The sequence below is a fragment of the Psammomys obesus genome, unplaced genomic scaffold, assembly GCF_907164565.1.
Source record: "Psammomys obesus unplaced genomic scaffold, mPsaObe1.curated_primary_1811, whole genome shotgun sequence".
NCBI lineage: Eukaryota > Metazoa > Chordata > Mammalia > Rodentia > Muridae > Psammomys > Psammomys obesus.
In genome coordinates, this window is record NW_026586662.1 from 8,425,768 (window position 1) to 8,439,976 (window position 14,209).

Here is a 14,209-nt window from a genome sequence, read left to right on the forward strand (position 1 = left end):
GAGTCTCAGTAGCTCCTTCAATAACCTGTTGGATAGAGTCTTTCAGAGATCCTCTGTGGAAGGCTCCTGTCATGTTCCTTGTCTTCTTCTACTTTGGATGTCTATCCTGTTTGCCTTTTTGAATGAGGATTAAACATATTCCCTGAGGTAATTCTTTTTTTCTGAGGTATAGAGCTTTGTCTCAGAAGTATAAAAAATGTGACTAGACAAATAGTGTTAAAGTTAAAGTTTTTAACTTCATTCACCTTTTCCTCTTGAATGCTTGTGTGTGTGCGTGGTCTATTTTCTATCACTCTCTTCTTTCTTATTTTCCTATAGATTGACACATTAGTTAACAGACCCAGGGCTCTCCCATCAGCCCTCTCAGATAGCAAGCGTACTTTAGCCTACCGGAGATCTCCACAAAGAGTCTTATCTACAGATCCCAGAGCCTTCTTTTATAATCCTTTGCAGTTTTTGGCTAGAATCCACTTTTTATAGCCTTAGCTGCAGGAAAAAAGTGGTCAGTTCAAGTTTTCCCCATTATCTGCAGCACTTGAGAGTCTCTAACCTAGAGAAGAAATCCTGGGCTTCCTCTTTTCCTTCTTCTTCTTTCAGTTGTCTGTCTCCAGCCATCAGCTAGGTAACCCAAGAGATAAAGCAAAACCTAAAGAGATAAAGTGAACGCTGGATTTTGCATCCTGTTCCAGATTCTCTCCTGGACTTGCCAAAACTAAAACATTGGCACCAAAAAGTCTATTTTCAAAAAGACAAAAGAAAAACCTGTCAAAATATCTCTAAGTAGCTTAGGCCTATGACTCACCAAAAATCTGATTCTCTACCAGTTAAAAAAAATAGCAAATTAAGTAAAAAAAAAATTGACATACATATTTAAAAAAAATCTTCAAAGTATCTCTACAATATCTAAAGTCTGTCAACTGTGGACTCCAAATTCAAGTTCAAAGTTCAACAGTGGAAACACTTCAGTGCTTAATATCTGGAATTCCCTCATTATTTCCTGGGTTCCACACGGCTTTGGCAGCTTCATTTCTCTGGCTGTGCCATCTGAAGCACACAGTGGTTGCTTCTAGGCTTAGGCCAATGACACTCAACAGCTGTTGCTGTATTTAGTGGTCATCTCCTTGTACTGGCATCTCCAAAATTCTGGGGTCTTTGTTGTAACTGGGTTGTACTTTTACCGATAGACTCTCCTGACCTCTCTTCAGGAACTCTGAATTGGCCACATGGCACCAAGCACCAACTTCTCTCAGTGACACTTTCAATTCTGTGGCTTCTACTGCAACTGCTTTTTCGATGGTCTCTTACTACCTCTCACAGTGCCAAGCCTCAGCTGCTGTCCATGTCTTTAAAACTACCACTACCTAGAAAACTCTTACCTAGAAAACAATACTAAGTCTGGTTGCCAGAAAAAAGTACAGCCTTGGATCACAACTTCTGTGTGCTGACCCTGAAGAAACACTTCATGGAAGAGTTTGCCTCAATGATGTTGATCTCTCTCTCTCTCTCTCTTTACAAAAAATAATTTTTTTATACAAAAATGTTTCATACAATCTATTTTGGTCATATTTGTTCCCTTAACTTGACTCTTTCCAGATTCTTTCTACCCCCTTAGCCACCAACTCCATGCTCTTTCTCTCTCTTTTATTTTTTTCTTAAAGAGGGTAAAAAAACCAAAACAAAACACCCAACAAAAATCAAAACCAAACCAAACCAAAAAACCAAACCAAATAAAACAAAAATACAAAAACAAACAAAACAAAACAAAACAAAACAAAAAAACACCAAAAAATATGTTGTGATGCTGGCCAACTACATATGGAATGAGGCTTGCTCTGGAGTGTGGTCGATACACTCAGTGACAGTTCATTGTAGAAAACCAATTTTCCCTTTTCCAGAAGGTACCGATTGCAGATGGCTTCTTGGTTAATGTGGGACTTTGTGACTACTCCTCCTTTTCCATGCTCTGATTTAGTATGTTTTGAATCTGCGCAGGTCTTGTGTATGTTGACACAGTTTGTCTGAGTTCATGTGTGTATCATTCCACTTCTGGAGACATTGTTTCCTTGGAGGAATCATCCATCTCTGGCTCTTACTATCTTTCCACATCCTCTTCTACATAGATATCTGAGTCTTGATCTGAGGAGATGGATAAAGACATCCCATTAAGGATTGAGTACTAGAGTGTCTCTTACTCTCTCTGCATGTTGTCCAGTTGTGGGTCTCTGCAAATTTCCATCTGCTGCGATGAGAAGCTTCTCTGATGAGATTTAGGCAGTATATTGTTCTATGGGTAGAACAATATATCATTAGGAGTCAATTTATGACTGTGTTACCTTAGTAGAAAAATAGTAGTAGATTTTTCCTCTAGGGTCCATGGCCTCTCTAGTCTCAGGTTCTTAGCCACTTTGCCAGTGTCAGAAATGGACCTTAAATCTAATTTTAAAAAGTTATTAATTGTACCCATAACATCCATGCCACTATTGTACTAGTATATTGTATAGACAGGTCAATGCTGTAGGTCACAGGGTTTGTAGCTGTATGATAATGATGATTACTTCGCTCCTCTGGTATGCAAAGTACCTTGCAGCCCCATGAGAGCTAGTCAGCTGGGCTGGACCTTCTAGCTGAGCACAGTTCAATTTCTTTATATTCGATGACATAAGTAAGTTATATCCTTAGCAACAGGGCCTTACTGTTAGATTATTGAGAGTAGCCAATAGCCTGTGATGTTGGGGGAAGGGAGTCTATGGGGTTATTTTGACCAAGGAACCAACAACAAGTAACCCATTCCTGGCACTGGAGGCTTTACTTGATGGCATAAGATGTCTAGTTGTAATATTGTTTCCCCATTACATGGTGATTCCGTCTAAGTTCCTTTCATATACGCTTTAGAAAGCTCTGTGGTAGGAAATCTCTACATGACTTTTCAAAAGGCCTCTAGTGTTAGGCGTCCTTCCCATATTACCTTCTTTACCCTGCCATCCCATCCCTCTCCCCTTTTAACCCTCCTTTTCTAGTTTTCCCTTTATCTCTTGAAAGACAATCCCATCCCCTCCAGTCCCTTACTAGATATCTAAGTTCTGTGGTTCTTCTGAACAGAGCACACATATCTAAAGCTTAAAATTTAATATCCACATACAAGAGAAAACATGAAATATTTGTCTTTTTGCTCTTAGCTCTATCAATTTACTGTGGCCTGAGATCCTCTTAGGAGGAATTCTAACATGTTTATCTACAACCTGCTTCTAAGACGTGTCCATTTGGCCAGAGGAGACGCAAGCCTCCTTGTCAAGTCACATGAACAAAAATTCTCCTTGAATGGCCATTCTGTGCCTTGTTGAGTTTTATTTATTCGCACCATTGAATAAATACATATGTGAGTTAGCTCAGAGTGCCTACTGTGTCAGAGATCACCACTGTGGAATACCATGCCTGTCATGTAGGCATCCTTCAATCTCTGTGAGCAATTTTCTTAGACTCTCCTTGACATGACTCACTTCAGGGGAGGGTTTGAATCATCCTTATGTGGACGGGCAAAGCCACAGCTCTTCCCTAAGACAACGATTACTGGCTTCAGCAGTTTCTTGGCTCTCATCTTTCCAGATATAGGTTATGGTGGTGATGGAAAGATTGTTTCTAATGGTAGAGTTGATTGCTCCAATTCCTGGAAGTTCTCTGAGACCTTGCTTCATGGTTTTCTTTAGAATGTAGATGGTCAGTAATTGTTGTTTTCCTAGCCTTTTGCCATGTTTTGAGTCAAAAGTAAAAGTTCTAGTGTGCAAGAAAATAAACCTAACTCTCTGGTTCCTTTACCCTCCTGCTATACCTGTGAATCTATAACTGCGTGCATCCATTCCCGCTTGCCCTTGACTGTGGCTGTGCCACAACTAACAGCTTTGAGTTCCTGTTGTCTTGCCTTCCCTGCCATGGTGAGCCTGGAATTCTGCACTTTTTTGTCAAAGTGTATTATCACAGCAACAGAAATGAAATGAGGACAGAATGTAACCAATACTTTTACAAAGACACAAAAATGGCAGTGATGTCCAGTACCCTTATTCAGGAGGAGAAAAAGCCATCACCTGGTATATCACTTACCTAAGTAAGATGACTGTAATAGAAAAGTGTTGAAAAGGACAGGGAGAAAGCAGAACCATCATGCTGTGAATATAAAACAACCTCAAAGCACACAAAATAATTTACAACAGCATGTGACATGGTACTAGTATTAAAGGCATGTGCAAAAGGCACGCATTTGCACTGTATCGTAAAAACACAACACAAGAAAAAACAAAAAGAGAGGACCTGTACCTTAGTCTGGTAGAGACACAAAGTGTTAATAGACTTCCATGAAAAAGTGAGTACAGTGTTAAATAGTGTGTGTGTGTGTGTGTGTGTGTGTGTGTGTGTGTGTATGTTTGTGTTTGGTGTTTGGAGTATATGTGTGTTTGAACACGTGGTGTAGGTGTGTAAGCACGTGCAGGCACAGGTTGATGTGATCTGACGTGAGGTCAGAGGTTGATGTTGGCTGTATTCCTCAATGGCTTCCTTCTTGTATTTTGAGACCCAGTCTTTCATTGAACCTGGAGATCTGTTTTGGTTAGGCTGGGTGGCAGCCAAGCTTCTGGGATCTGCCTGTCTACACCCTGCCTCTCTTGCCACCACTTAGTTTATGGATGCCCATGGGCAAGACTGACCTCTACATGTGTGTTGAGGATCTGAACTCAGGTCTCTTGTTTGTGCAGCAAGTGCTTTATCAGCTTAGCCTCCTCTCTGTCCCTCACTTTCAGGGTCCGGGGTTCTGACTTGTCTAAACTTCTGCAGATTCTAGACTTACTTCCTGTCTAATGGAGTTTTTGAAAAATTTAAAATTCTATTGTGGATCTCTACCGAAATTGAATTTTTGAAAATGATTTGATTGGGCAAATAGGAAAGAATCTTTGAAAGCACCAGCGCTCATGGAAAGGAGGTTGTTAGAACTGCAAGGAAATAAGTGAAGGACTGTCAGAGGAAACATAGTTCACTTGTTTCCCTAGAGCAATGCCAGGGCAGACACTGTGTGGACAAGAGCTCGAATTCAGTGATTTTTGTCATTGAGAGTACATTTTTTTTTCTAACGGGGGACATGCTGCAAAGAAATGAGGATCACATTCAAACTTGTAAGATGGGAAGAAGGCTCAGCAGACAGAGGTGTCGGTTGCCAAGACCTGAGATGAACCTCCAGAACCAACATGGTAGAAAGAGGGAAATTCCAAGATTTCTGACCCCATCCTGACACATACACACTGAATGAATGTAATAAAAAGACAAACAAACAAACAACCCCCATCACAAAAGACAAAACAAAACAAAACAAAAACCAAGACAACAAGACCTTGGGAAACGGCAGCGCATAGGTATTTGGAAAAACAAGTACATTATGCTCTGTGAGCCATACAAGTTCCATGTTTAAGCTCGGTAGTACCTCTGTTTATGAAAATATGCAGAAGATAGAAAAAGAAGTTGGGTATATAGTGTAAAAAGCATAGCTAGAAAGTGCTGTGGTGGCCGGAGAGACACAGAGACATCTGGGATGTAGGAAATTCCATTAGGCGGGGAGGAGGGTCCTCTGAGGGATTGCAGTGGTGGAGTCAGAACCTGGTAGGACCCCCATGGCTGTGAGTGTGGGAGAAGTCTTAGCTCAGCAGATGCAATGATGCTGTGGATTGCATGTGTGGGCGCCTCTCTGGCTTTTTCCTTGGAGCTTTTCAGGGCCAGGGGCATTAAGTAGTCTGGTAACGCGGTCCAGATTCCTCTGCACATGACCACACTGCCCTTCTGTGCTTGGCTTAGTAAAAGGAGTTTCCTGATGCTAGATAACCAGTTGCTCAGCAAATGTGTCTTAGATTTTTTTTTTTTTAGAAATATTTGAATCATGTGCTCTTTTTATAAGTAATATTATATGAAGATGGAATTTCAAGTCAAGTATTAAATGAACTCTCTTGAAATGGAAACATTCACACTTCTGGAGGCTTAAGTCATACCTTCAGAAATAGAATTACAAATGCACCTACATAAAACGTGGTACTTACTGCTTCTTCTCTCTCCCTCGTGAACACTGCTCAGATCTAGTCTTCCCTCTCAGGGTCTGGAAACTGACTCCTCTTGGGATTTGGTTGGTTTGGTTTGGGTTCAGGTGGTGAAGGAGAAGCAGCAGGAGACTGAAGGCTGCTTTAGTGGCACCTCGCTGGGTGTGCTGGGCCCTTCCCTAGACTTAGTGCTGGATCTCTTCCTCTTAGATTTCCCAGGGTGCTCCAAGCTCTTTATTTGTTTGTTTGCTTGTTTTTAGCTCTCTCATGCCTCTGTGAATGACCCTGTCATTAAAATTTTATCACACCCTCTGGGAGATTATTTTCCTTCTTCTGGGACTTTGAATGGCACAAAAGGGGGCACTATTTAAGAAAATAATGTTGAATCAGCATTAGAAGTGGCTTGGCCACTAATCATTGGCTTGATTTTGTTCTTGTCTTGTGCAGGTAACCGTGACTGAGGAGAGTTCATGAGTGCAATGTCCATGCCATCTTCAGAAGACATGAGTTCATGGCTCTACCCCCATCCTCCAGGTCCTAGATTATTTCTAACCCTTCTATAACATTCTGGAACCTTAAGGAGTTGATACAGACATCCTAACTAGGGCTGAGCACTCAACAGTCACTCACTCTCAGCACTTTGACCAGTGAAGAGTCTCTGCATCAACTGCCGCCCACTGAAAAAGAAGCTTCTCTGGCCAAGGTTGACAGCAGCATTTGGAATGAATGGCTGGCACAATGTGTTTGGGTCAAAGGCCCATGTTTTTCTGAATCCAGGAGACTTCATGATGGTTCTATGCGTGGGAGGGCCAAGTGATAGCTGTTGGTCTTTTCAGTCTCAGTAAATTTGGAGTTCTGGTCCTACAGGTGTGGCAGGAGCCTTGCTTCCATTGCAGTTACTGCTGCTCTCTCCTGGACAGCTTTGGCAGGTGAGAAGGCTTCCATTTGAGTCTCAGCATTCCTGCTGGTTCCAGGCAGAGACCTTCTCTGGCTGAATTAGTCTGTTTGCAGACCTGGTCTCTTGCGGGATAAGAGCTCACTTATTCTGTATTGTATTGTCTTTTCTCCCACTGTCTTACCTGAAAGTTCTGAACAATATACATTCTTGAATGACCAATGAGTTACTCAAGAAATCAAAGAAGATGTAAAACATTTTATAGACTATAAAATGAAGGCCCAAATAACCAGAAAATTTGGAATATGGCTAAGGTAGATCTAAGAAAAAAATTACAAAGTTGGGAGCAATCGTGCACGCCTGTAATCTCAGCATTCGGGGAGACAGAGACAGGCAGATCTTTGATAGCCCAAGGACAGGCTGGTCTATGAAGTAAGTCTAGGACAGCCAAGGCTACGCAGAGAAACCATGTCTTGATAAACCCCCTCCACGCCCCAAAATATACAACTACAAATGTTTACATAAAAAAATCAGAATATGGTTTATAATAAATAATGATACTGTCCTAGTCAAGCAAGGACCACCCAAACTATAAGCAGTAGATGATACATAATACAGATCTGGGCAGAAATTCATGGAATGGAGACTGTGTTAGCTCCTATTCTGTTTGCCATAACAAAACCTGACAAAACAGCTTTAAGGGGGGAAGGGTTCAATTTAATTCACAATTTGAGGGTACAGTCCATTATGGAGGGAAGTCATGGTGGCAAGAGCAGGAGGCATGGATCACATTGTGTGACCATTAGAAAGCATAGAGAGAGACCTGTCTTGCTTTCTCCTTTGTGTTCAATCTAGGATAGCCACAAATAATAATAATAATAATAATAATAATAATAATAATAATAATAATAATGGTGCTGCTTATAAATAGAGTGGGTCTTCAGTCTTAATTAATCCAACCTAAAAAATCCCTTCACAGACATGTGCAGAGGTTTGTTTACTAAGTAATTCCAGATTTTGCCAGTTTCACAATCAATATTTGCTATCACAGACATTAAAAGTATAATACATAGAATTTATCAAACTCAAATCAACCAGAAGACAAGGGGATTACTGATGTAATCACTGAATAGCAGATTGCTTGCGCAGAGCTCTGTCGATGAGGAACAGTGACTGAAAAGATGGACTAAGTCACCCATTAAAGCATCTGTAAACTGATGATGGCCAGAAGATGAGGAAACACAGTATCTTTTGCTATAGTCTTCGGAACATAAACATCTCATTCATGTCGTGAATTGAGCAACACAAATATGCCTTTGGCAGTAAGGTCAAAAGATGGGGATTCAATCACTGCTAGGGAATGTATCTTTCTAAAGAACAAATAAGTCATTAATTTTGAACTTTTTTTCCCATTCTGTTTGCAGGAGCCAAGTATGAAAGAAGCATATGTCTTCAGGGACAGCATGAGCCTGCAACCCCATTTTCATTTAGTTTTATGAGAGTGTCTGAAATAAAAGGGGAATGTCCAGGGAAAGGACAGAGCATAGAAGATATATTCCTCAGGATTACTATATAGGCTGCTTGCACATATATTATACATATCTTTTTTTTTATTATGTCATGGGTATATTACTAATTTCCTATAGGTTAGAGTTTTACAGTTGCCTCCATTTGGACCAGAGATCACTCTGTAAGTTCAGGGAGGATCACGCCTGTGTGTGGTCCACTAGTAAACTCTCAGTCTTCCATAGGCTGGGAACACATTCCCTTGTCAATTTCAAGAATAATCTCATTGACACCCAGGACTCATGAGTTGTTAGGGTTTCATTAAAACAACATGTGAAAGGATACATCACTGTAAGATTTGAACACATCAGGATGTTAACCCAATGGTTGAAGAGTTTCATGAACATTAACTCTTGTGTAAAAAAAGCATATGTCAGCATATACACATTTTTAACTTCTTTTCTGTCCCTTTCTTTAAATTAAAAACATTTTTAATAGTAAAAGGATCAAACCTTCATATAGAAAAATTTCAGGAAAATTAATGCTGTAGTACATTATTTCTGATGGTAGTTAGTTACAGAGATCAGTTAAATAGGGCATAAAAGCCTTCATGATGAGGTCTTACTGAGATCCAATCCGGTTACTAAGAGATAAACACATGGTTGCTGGCATCCAGTATGTGAAAGAGTGGACTAGTGGGAATGTCTAACTAACAGCTCTGTAATTTTTCCCAGAAATTAAACGAGTAATATAGACATCTCCTACTATACATTTCCTGTCATGTCTACAGCTGCTCAGCTCTACTACAACCAATGGCAGATGTGGGAATATTCTAACAAAAGTGTATTTTTACTTAATTTATTTTTTGTTTAAAAATTTCTTTATCCAATATATTTTTTTTATCATATTTTCCCTTTCTCCCAGCTCCTCCCTACCTTCCTACCTACCCAACTTCATCTTCTTTCTCTTAAAAGAAAGGAAAAAGAAAGGAAATCAAAACAAACTAATTGAAAAATTAAACCAAACCAAAGCATAAAGCACATGAAAAATAGGAAATCCATTAATTTACAGATAGCAAGTCAACTGTAGGAGACCATGGCAACAGGGCAATGATTACTTATATGGAGGCAATATGTGAGTATAGAATGGTTTCCTCTAATCAAAAATAGAAACAAATCCCTAACTGAAAATCCAGGAAATCCAAAAGAATCACGAAGATAGGCAAAAAAAAAAAAAAAAAAAAAAAAAAAAAAAAGATCATGCACCAACTTAGAGTACGTCCTACATTCCAAAGAACGGCTAATTCCAGTATGTAAATGAGTAGGGATCAGTAAATTCATAATAAGGTAAAAAAATACACATACAAATTAATAGGCCCCGAAACCTGCTCTTCAGGATGCACTGTCCACTACTAAGTGTAGAATGACTTATAAAAATCACCAGCTGGTAGCTATAAATATAGTAATTAATCCAGCCATAACCATCACAGCATTCCAAGTACAGGCAAAAGTGCACTGGAATCAGTTGTTAAACCTGACACTGATTGACTCAATTTAAGATACACAAACATTCATTAACCAATCACTGCATAAGGGTAGCTGGGCAGGAGGCACAGGAGGAAACTGTACTAGCCAAAGTTGATGCGGAGGCCTGAAGGAAGGAATGTAGCTTAGCTTTAGCTGATTACATGGCTGAGGATGAGGTAGAATTTGGTTCCCAATTGCCATTCAGTGAGGTAGTAGAACCAGAGAGAGATCAAACAGGATAAGCCAGATAACCAGCAGACACCCACAATGGAGGAAACAAGGCAGCCCAGTCATCAAAAGCTACAAGAAGAAGCAATGACTCAGAAAACAAATGCAACAAGCTAAGGGCATGGGACACAAGAGAAAAAAGCTCAGAAAGAGAGAGGTGTGGGGAGGGAGCAAAGGAGTTACTATGCTGCAAACATTTGAGACATTATATAGGAGAGAAAATAAAAAGCTTTTGCGTGCAGTAATTAGTCGTCCTCCCAGGGCCACTGAAGGAGCATCATGGGGATAGTACCAGATTCCTTGGACTCATGGCTTATGTTGTTGGAGAGGAGATGGAAACAACAAAGACATTATAGTTGTCTATTTTAATGAGAAAATTTTATTTTAAATCAAATTTTAGTTAGCATATAAAGTAATGAGTTTTATTATGGCATCTTCTAACATTTGTCCCTGTGTTTTGGGATCACTTGCTCCTTCATCCACTGTCATCCCATGAATGCTCAAACCCTTGCCAGATGTCTTACCCAAGTTACAGTAAGCCTGTGCTTCTCTTTCGTGTATATTATTTATTTTAATTTTTATTAATTACACTTTATTCACTTTGTATCCCCTCTGTATCTCCCTCCCTCCTCCCCTCCCAATTCCACTCTCCCTCTTCCCAACTCGTGTCCCTCTCCCAGTCCACTGAAAAAGGAGGTCCTCCTCCCCTTCCCTCTGGTCCTAGTCTATCAGTTCTCATCAGGATTGGCTGCATTGTCTTCTTCTGTGGCCTGGTAAGGCTGCTCCCCCCTCAGGGGAAGGTGATCAAAGAGCAGGCCAATCAGTTCCTGTCAGAGACAGTCAGTCCCTGTCCCCATTACTATGGAGGCCACTTGGATGCTGAATTGCCATAGGCTACATCTGTGCAGGGGTTTCAGGCCATCTCCATGAGTGGTCCTTGGCTAGAGTATCAGTTTCAGAAAAGACACCTGTGCCCAGACTTTTTCTCCCACAATTGCCATGCTTTCATTTTTATTTATGGCTATACAAATATCCACTATTTAAAACATCTAATCATCTATCCATAAACATGAAGGCTTCTTCTGTTTCTTGGCTATTATAATAACACTATAATAAATATGGATGAAAAAATTCTCTTTTTGGTGTGTTGACTTACAGTTGTTTTGATATGTACCCAAGACTGGTGGAGCTGGGTCACATGGCTATTATGTTTCTAGAATGGCCATACAAAATTATATTTCCATTTATTGATTGTTGCTCTTAGAGCCTGTGCTGTTGGTGTTCTCTTAAGAAAGTTGTCTCCCGCGTCAGTGTGTTCAGGGCTCTTCCACACTCTTTCTTCTAACAGGTTTAGTGTGTCTGGTTTTATGTTGAGGTCTTTGATCCACTCAGACTTTAGTTTTGTGCAGGGTGATAAATATGGATCTATTTGCATTTTCTACATGTAGACGTCCAGTTAGAACAGCACCATTTTTTGAAGACACTATCTTCTTTTTCATTGTATGGTTTTGGCATCTTTGTCAAAAATCAGGTATCCATAGGTGTGTAGGTTTGGGTCTTCTGTTCAGTTCCATTCATCCACCATTCTGTTTCTACGCCAGTACCATGCAATTTATTACTGTTGCTCTATAGTACAGCTTGAGATCAGGTATGGAGATATCCCCAGAAGGTCTTTTATTGTAGAGGATTGTTTTGGCAATTCTGGGTTTCTTATTATTTTATATAAAGTTGAGAATTTTTCTTTCAAGATCTTTAAAGAATTGTGTTGGTGATTTTAAATGGGACCTTATGAACCTGAAAACCTTCTATAAAGCAAAGAACACTGTCATCGGAACAAAACAACAGCCTACAGACTGGGAAAGGATCTTCACCAACCCTATATCTGACAGAGGGCTAATATCCAAAATATATAAATAACTCAAGAAGGTAAAAAGGAAAAAATTCAGTAATCCAATTAAAAATGGGGTACAGAGCTAAATAGAGAATTCTCAATAGGGTAATAGTCAATGGCAGAGAAACACTGAAAGAAATGCTCAACATCCTTAGTCATCAGGGAAATGCAAATCAAAATGACCCTGAGATTTTACCCTACATCATAATGGCTAAAATAAAAACTCAGTGACAACACATGCTGGAGAGGAAATGGAAAAAGGGAAACCCTTCTCCATTGCTGGTGGGAATGCAACCTTGTACAACCACCTTGGATATCAATCTGGTGCTTTCTCAGAAAATTAGGAATAGTGTTACCTCAGTATCCAGCAATAGCACTCCTAGGCATATACCCAAAAGATGTCCCACCTTTCAATAAGGACATTTGCTCAAACTATGTTTATAGCTGATTTATTTGTAATAACCAAAATCTAGAAATAACATAGATATCCCTCAACAGAGGAAAGGATACAAAAAGTGTGGTGCATTTACACACTACTCAGCAATTAAAAACAAGGAAATCATGAAATTTGTGGGCAAATGGTGGGAATTAGAAAAAATCATTCTGAGTGAGGTATCCCTGAAGCAGAAAGACACACATGGTGTACACTCACTTATAAGTGGATATTAGACATATAACATAGGATAAACATAGTAAAATCTGTACACCTAAAGAAGCTAAGCAAGAGGGCAGACCCTGGGTAAGATGATCAGTCCTCATTCAGAAAGGCAAACAGGATAGACATCAGAAGAGGGGGAAAACAGGGAACAGGACAGGACCCTTCCACAGAGGGCCTCTGAAAGACTCTACCCAGCAGGGTATAGAAGCAGATGCTGAGACTCATAGCCAAACTTTGGGCAGAGTGCAGGGAATCTAATGAAAGAAGGAGATAGAAAGACCTGGAGAAAACAGGAGCTCTACAAGGAATGCAACAGAACCAAAAATCTGGGCCCAGGGGTCTTTTCTGAGATGGATACTTGAACCAAGGACCATGCATGAAGATAACCTAGAATCCTTACACAGAAGTAGTCTATGGCAGCTCAGTTTCCAAGTAGGTACCCTAGTAAGGGGAACAGGAACTATTTCTGACATGAACTCAGTGGCTGGCTCTTTGATCACCTCCCCCTGAGGGGCGAGCAGCCTTACCAGTCCACAGAGGAAGACATTGCAGCTAGTTCTTATGAGACCTGGTAGGAAGGGGAGGAGGTTCTCCCTTATGGCTGGACTGGGGAAGAGGCATGGGAGGAGAAGAGGGAGGGAGGGCAGTATTGAGAAGGGATTAAGGAGGTGGCTACAGCTGCGATACAAAGTGAATATACTGTTATAAAAATGTTGGGGAAAAAAAAGAATATATTCCCACCAGAAATAAATATAATTCTTTGTCACAACCTTTCCAGTATTTGTTGTGATTTGTTCTCTTTATGATGGCTATTTGACCTGAGTAAAATCCAATATCAGGAAGTTTTAAATTAGAGTTTTCTTTTCTTTTATGTAGCACTTTTTAGTTGTCACTATTGAAAAATCTGGATTTTAAACAGTTTATTGGATTGGCATTCCATATCCCTTCAGCTTGTTCAACTTTGACACCTGTCTCCTAAACAGCTATTTTTCCAGAAGAACCACCTTCACTATGGAGCTCCATGAGTTTTTCCAGTTCAAACTTTTTTTTTTTTTACTTTTCTAAGGAAGACATCATGAAGAGGATAAATGGATTGGCAAGCCTTTTCTAGGTTGTTTTCAATGCTTCCTGGAATCAATTTACTAACCACTTCCTTCAAGTCTCCACTTTTCAGTCCATAATTTCTATCATCTTCTTCCAGATCTGGTGGGCTCACTGGTACTGTGCACAGGATATCTTGCATACCTGGGTGTTGTGGGTTTTGTTTGTTTGTTTGTTTTGTTTTTGTTTGTGAAACCAAAACAGAACAGAGCAAATAACCACCAGTTCGTTATCCTGACATCAACATAGCTTCAATCATGATCTGCCACATTTTGACCATGGAACACATTTTGCCCCAGGTAAGATCCATGCCACAGAAGTTGTCAGATAGTTTTTGCC

At 40.0% G+C, this 14,209-nt stretch overlaps 1 pseudogene; it reads right to left on the reverse strand.

Annotated features, from left to right (window-relative positions):
* Positions 1–13,680: 13,680 nt before the first annotated feature.
* Positions 13,681–14,204, reverse strand: LOC129672870 (40S ribosomal protein S3a-like; annotated as a pseudogene).
* Between the last annotated feature and the right edge of the window lie 5 nt (positions 14,205–14,209).